At 40.7% G+C, this 6,835-nt stretch overlaps 1 non-coding gene across 1 annotated transcript; it reads right to left on the reverse strand.

The window, feature by feature from the left end:
• Window positions 1–6,503: 6,503 nt before the first annotated feature.
• On the reverse strand, window positions 6,504–6,576 carry Trnaa-ugc (transfer RNA alanine (anticodon UGC)). The gene has a single exon. It is a non-coding gene; the product is annotated as a tRNA-Ala (tRNA).
• Window positions 6,577–6,835: the final 259 nt, after the last annotated feature.

Consider the following 6,835-nt stretch of genomic DNA (forward strand, 5'->3'; position numbering starts at 1 on the left):
TTTTTTCGCTTAGTCAGCAACTATGAAGTTTTTCTTTTCGTTCGCAGAAAATCTACTTGTTAGGAATTTCAATATGCAATAGATTATCTGGAGACAGTGATTATCATTTGATGACTAGATCTAGTTTTGGAGATCCGCGGCATCCATCCCCGTACCTCTTGCATGCAAAGCGAGCTCTCTACCATTTGAGCTACATCTCCATAATTTAGATCTGTCGAGGAAGCCTTTGTTTCAGTCGGCAAACGAGAGGTTAAAATTTTTCTTGGAAGGTATTTCTTGTATAAGACTTCAATATTCAGTAGTTCTCTGAAGAAAGTTAATTAATTGCTCGATGTCCTCAACTTCGGAGATGCGGGGTATTGCTCCCCATACTTCTGGCTTGTTAAGTAGGCGCTCTACCATTTGACCAACATCCCATGGTTATCAAATCTCGCGGAATTTTTTTTCGCTTAGTCAGCAACTATGAAGTTTTTCTTTTCGTTCGCAGAAAATCTACTTGTTAGGAATTTCAAAATGCAATAGATTATCTGGAGACAGTGATTACCATTTGTTGAGTGGATCTAGTTTTGGAGATCCGGGGCATCGATCCCCGTACCTCTCGCATGCAAAGCGAGCGCTCTACCACTTGAGCTACATCCCCATAGTTTAGACCTGTCGAGGAAGCCTTTGTTTCAGTCGGCAAACAAGAGGTTATAAATTTTCTGGGAAGGAATTTCTTGTGTAAGACTTCAATATTCAGTAGTTTTCTGAAGAAAGTTAATTAATTGCTCGATGTCCTCAACTTTGGAGATGCGGGGTATCGCTCCCCGTACTTCTGGCTTGATAAGTGGGCGCTCTACCAATTGACCTACATCCAATGTTCACCAAATCTCGCGGAATTTTTCTTCGCTTAGTCAGCAACTATGAAGTTTTTCTTTTCGTTCGCAGAAAATCTACTTGTTAGGAATTTCAATATGCAATAGGTTATCTTGAGATAGTGATTACCATTTGATGAGTGGCTCTAGTTTTGGAGCTACGGGGCATCGATCCCCGTACCTCTCGCATGCAAAGCGAGCGCTCTACCATTTGAGCTACATCCCCATAGTTTAGTCCTGTCGGGGAAACTTTTCTTTCTGTCGGCAAACGAGAGGTTATAAATTTTCTGGGAAGGTATTTCTTGTACAAGATTTCAATATTCAGTAATTTTCTGAAGAAAGTTAATTAATTGCTCGATGTCCTTAACTTCGGAGATGCGGGGTAGTGCTCCCCGTACTTCTGGCTTGCTAAGTAGGCGCTCTACGATTTGCCCTACATCACATGTTTATCAAATCTCGCGGAACTTTTTTTCGCCTAGCCAGCTACTATGAAGTTTTTCTTTTCGTTCGCAGAAAATCTACTTGTTAGGAGTTTCAATATGCAATAGATTTTCTGCAGATAGTGATTACCATTTGATGAGTCGCTCTAGTTTTGGAGATCCGGGGCATCAATCCCCGTACCTCTCGCATGCAAAGCGAGCGCTCTACCATTTGAGCTACATCACCATAGTTTAGAACTGTCGAGGAAGCTTTTGTTTCAGTCGGCAAACAAGAGGTTATTAATTTCCCGGGAAGATATTTCTTGTATAAGATTTCAATATTCAGTAGTTTTCTGAAGAAAGTTAATTAAATACTCGATGTCCTTAACTTTGGAGATGCGGGGTATTGCTCCCCGTACTTCTGGCTTGATAGGTGGGCGCTCTACCAATTGACCTACATCCAATTTTCACCAAATCTCGCGGAATTTTTTTTCGCTTTGTCAGCAACTATGAAGTTTTTCTTTTCGTTCGCAGAAAATCTTTTTGTTAGGAATTTCAATATGCAATAGATTATCTTGAAATAGTGATTACCATTTGATGAGTGGCTCTAGTTTTGGAGATGCGGGGCATCGATCCCCGTACCTCTCGCATGCAAAGCGAGCGCTCTACCATTTGAGCTACATCCTCATAGTTTAGAACTGTCGGGGAAAATTTTCTTTCAGTCGGCAAACGAGAGGTTATAAATTTTCTGGGAAAGTATTTCTTGTACAAGATTTCAATATTCAGTAATTTTCTGAAGAAAGTTAATTAATTGCTCGATGTCCTTAACTTCGGAGATGCGGGGTAGTGCTCCCCGTACTTCTGGCTTGCTAAGTAGGCGCTCTACGATTTGCCCTACATCACATGTTTATCAAATCTCGCGGAACTTTTTTTCGCCTAGCCAGCTACTATGAAGTTTTTCTTTTCGTTCGCAGAAAATCTACTTGTTAGGAGTTTCAATATGCAATAGATTTTCTGCAGATAGTGATTACCATTTGATGAGTCGCTCTAGTTTTGGAGATCCGGGGCATCAATCCCCGTACCTCTCGCATGCAAAGCGAGCGCTCTACCATTTGGGCTACATCCCCATGATTTATAACTGTCGAGGAAGCTTTTGTTTCAGTCGGCAAACAAGAGGTTAAAGTTTTTCTTGGAAGGTATTTTTTGTATAAGACTTCAACTTTCAGTAGTTTTCTGAAGAAAGTTGATTAATTGTTCAATGTCCTTAACTTCGGAGATGCGGGGTATTGCTCCCCGTACTTCTGGCTTGATAAGTGGGCGCTCTACTAATTGACCTACATCCCCATAGTTTAGAACTGTCGAGGAAGCCTTTGTTTCAGTCGGCAAACAAGAGGTTATAAATTTTCTGGGAAGGTATTTCTTGTATAAGATTTCAATAATCAGTAGTTTTCTGAAGAAAGTTAATCAAATACTCGATGTCCTTAACTTTGGAGATTCGGGGTATTGCTCCCCGTACTTCTGGCTTGATAATTGGGTGCTCTACCATTTGACCTTCATCCCCATTACTATCAAATCTCGCGGAAGTTTTTTTCGCTTAGTCAGCAACTATGAAGTTTTTCTTTTCGTTCGCAGAAAATCTACTTGTTAGGAATTTCAATATGCAATAGATTATCTGGAGACAGTGATTATCATTTGATGACTAGATCTAGTTTTGGAGATCCGCGGCATCCATCCCCGTACCTCTTGCATGCAAAGCGAGCTCTCTACCATTTGAGCTACATCCCCATAATTTAGATCTGTCGAGGAAGCCTTTGTTTCAGTCGGCAAACAAGAGGTTAAAATTTTTCTTGGAAGGTATTTCTTGTATAAGACTTCAATATTCAGTAGTTCTCTGAAGAAAGTTAATTAATTGCTCGATGTCCTCAACTTCGGAGATGCGGGGTATTGCTACCCGTACTTCTGGCTTGTTAAGTAGGCGCTCTACCATTTGACCAACATCCCATGGTTATCAAATCTCGCGGAATTTTTTTTCGCTTAGTCAGCAACTATGAAGTTTTTCTTTTCGTTCGCAGAAAATCTACTTGCTAGGAATTTCAATATGCAATAGATTATCTGGAGACAGTGATTACCATTTGATGAGTGGATCTAGTTTTGGAGATCCGGGGCATCGATCCCCGTACCTCTCGCATGCAAAGCGAGCGCTCTACCACTTGAGCTACATCCCCATAGTTTAGACCTGTGGAGGAAGCCTTTGTTTCAGTCGGCAAACAAGAGGTTATAAATTTTCTGGGAAGGAATTTCTTGTGTAAGACTTCAATATTCAGTAGTTTTCTGAAGAAAGTTAATTAATTGCTCGATGTCCTCAACTTCGGAGATGCGGGGTATTGCTCCCCGTACTTCTGGCTGGCTATGTAGGCGCTCTACCATTTGACCTACATCCCATGTTTATCAAATCTCGCGGATTTTTTTTTCGCTTAGTCAGCAACTACGAAGTTTTTATTTTCGTTCGCAGAAAATCTACTTGTTAGGAATTTCAATATGCAATAGATTATCTGGAGACAGTGATTATCATTTGATGAGTGGATCTAGTTTTGGAGATCCGGGGCATCCATCCCCGTACCTCTTGCATGCAAAGCGAGCTCTCTACCATTTGAGCTACATCCCCATAGTTTAGATCTGTCGAGGAAGCCTTTGTTTCAGTCGGCAAACAAGAGGTTAAAATTTTTCTTGGAAGGTATTTCTTGTATAAGACTTCAATATTCAGTAGTTTTTGAAGAAAGTTAATTAATTGCTCGATGTCCTCAACTTCGGAGATGCGGGGTATTGCTCCCCGTACTTCTGACTGGCTAAGTAGGCGCTCTACCATTTGACCTACATCCCATGTTTATCAAATCTCGCGGATTTTTTTTTCGCTTAGTCAGCAACTACGAAGTTTTTATTTTCGTTCGCAGAAAATCTACTTGTTAGGAATTTCAATATGCAATAGATTATCTGGAGACAGTGATTACCATTTGATGAGTTGATCTAGTTTTGGAGATCCGGGGCATCGATCCCCGTACCTCTCGCATGCAAAGAGAGCGCTCTACCATTTGAGCTGCATCCCCATAGATTAGAACTGTCGAGGAAGCCTTTGTTTCAGTCGGCAAACAAGAGGTTATAAATTTTCTGGGAAGGAATTTCTTCTATAAGACTTCAATATTCAGTAGTTTTCTGAAGAAAGTTAAATAATTGCTCGATATCCTTAACTTCGGAGATGCGGGGTATTGCTCCCCGTACTTCTGGCTTGTTAAGTAGGCGCTCTACCATTTGACTTACATCCCATGGTTATCAAATCTCGCGGAATTTTTTTTCGCTTAGTCAGCAACTATGAAGTTTTTCTTTTCGTTCGCAGAAAATCTACTTGTTAGGAATTTCAATATGCAATAGATTATCTTGAGACAGTGATTACCATTTAATGAGTGGATCTAGTTTTGGAGATCCGGGGCATCGATCCTCGTACCTCTCCCATGCAAAGCGACCGCTCTACCATTTAAGCTACATCCCAATAGTTCAGCACTGTCGAGGAAGCCTTTGTTTCAGTCGGCAAACAAGAGGTTATAAATTTTCTGGGAAGGTATTTCTTGTATAAGACTTCAATTTTCAGTAGTTTTCTGAAGAAATTTAATTAATTGTTCAATGTCCTTAACTTCGGAGATGCGGGGTATTGCTCCCCGTACTTCTGGCTGGCTAAGTAGGCGATCTACCATTTGACCTACATCCCATGTTTATCAGATCTCGCGGATTTTTTTTTTCGCTTGGTCAGCAACTACGAAGCTTTTATTTTCGTTCGCAGAAAATCTACTTGTTAGGAATTTCAATATGCAATAGATTATCTGGAGATAGTGATTACCATTTGATGAGTGGCTATACTTTTGGAGATGCGGGGCATCGATCTCCGTACCTCTCGCATGCAAAGCGAGTGCTCTACCATTTGAGCTACATCCCCATAGTTTAGAACTGTCGAGGAAGCTTTTGTTTCAGTCGGCAGACAAGAGATTAAAATTTTTCTTGGAAGGTATTTCTTGTATAAGACTTCAATTTTCAGTAGTTTTCTGAAGAAAGTTGATTAATTGTTCAATGTCCTTAAGTTCGGAGATGCGGGGTATTGCTCCCCGTACTTCTGGCTTGTTAAGTAGGCGCTCTACCATTTGACTTACATCCCATGGTTATCAAATCTCGCGGAATTTTTTTTCGCTTAGTCAGCAACTATGAAGTTTTTCTTTTCGTTCGCAGAAAATCTACTTGTTAGGAATTTCAATATGCAATAGATTATCTTGAGACAGTGATTACCATTTAATGAGTGGATCTAGTTTTGGAGATCCGGGGCATCGATCCTCGTACCTCTCCCATGCAAAGCGACCGCTCTACCATTTAAGCTACATCCCAATAGTTCAGCACTGTCGAGGAAGCCTTTGTTTCAGTCGGCAAACAAGAGGTTATAAATTTTCTGGGAAGGTATTTCTTGAATAAGACTTCAATTTTCAGTAGTTTTCTGAAGAAATTTAATTAATTGTTCAATGTCCTTAACTTCGGAGATGCGGGGTATTGCTCCCCGTACTTCTGGCTTGTTAAGTAGGCGCTCTACCATTTGACCTACATCCCATGGTTATCAAATCTCGCGCAATTTTTTTTCGCTGAGTCAGCAACTATGAACTTTTTCTTTTCGTTCGCAGAAAAACTATGTTAGGAATTTCAATATGCAATAGATTATCTGGAGACAGTGATTACCATTTATTGAGTGGATCTAGTTTTGGAGATCCCGGGCTTAATCCCCGTACCTCTCGCATGCAAAGCGAGCGCTCTACCATTTGAGCTACATCCCCATAGTTAAGAACTGTCGAGGAAGCCTTTGTTTCAGTCGGCAAACAAGAGGTTATAAATTTTCTGGGAAGGTATTTCTTGTATAAGACTTCAATTTTCATTCGTTTTCTGTAGAAAGTTAATTAATTGTTCAATGTCCTTAACTTCGGAGATGCGGGGTATTGCTCCCCGTAGTTCTGGCTTGTTAAGTAGGCGCTCTACCATTTGACCTACATCCCATGGTTATCAAATCTCGCGGAATTTTTTTTTCGCTTAGTCAGCAACTATGAAGTTTTTCTTTTCGTTCGCAGAAAATCTACTTGGTAGGAATTTCAATGTGCAATAGATTATCTGGAGACAGTGACTACCATTTGATGAGTCGATCTAATTTTGGAGATCCGGGGCATTGATCCCCGTACCTCTCGCATGCAAAGCGAGCGCTCTACCAGTTGAGCTACATCCCCATAGTTTACAACTGTCGAGGAAGCCTTTGTTTCAGTCGGCAAACAAGAGGTTATAAATTTTCTGGGAAGGTATTTCTTGTATAAGACTTCAATATTCAGTAGTTTTCTGAAGAAAGTTAATTAATTGCACGATGTCCTTAACTTCGGAGATGCGGGGTATTGCTTCCCGTTCTTCTGGCTGGCTAAGTAGGCGATCTACCATTTGACCTACATCCCATGTTTATCATATCCCGCGGATTTTTTTTTCGCTTAGTCAGCA

The sequence above is a fragment of the Symsagittifera roscoffensis genome, chromosome 7 (genome assembly GCF_963678635.1).
Source record: "Symsagittifera roscoffensis chromosome 7, txSymRosc1.1, whole genome shotgun sequence".
Lineage (NCBI taxonomy): Eukaryota > Metazoa > Xenacoelomorpha > Acoela > Convolutidae > Symsagittifera > Symsagittifera roscoffensis.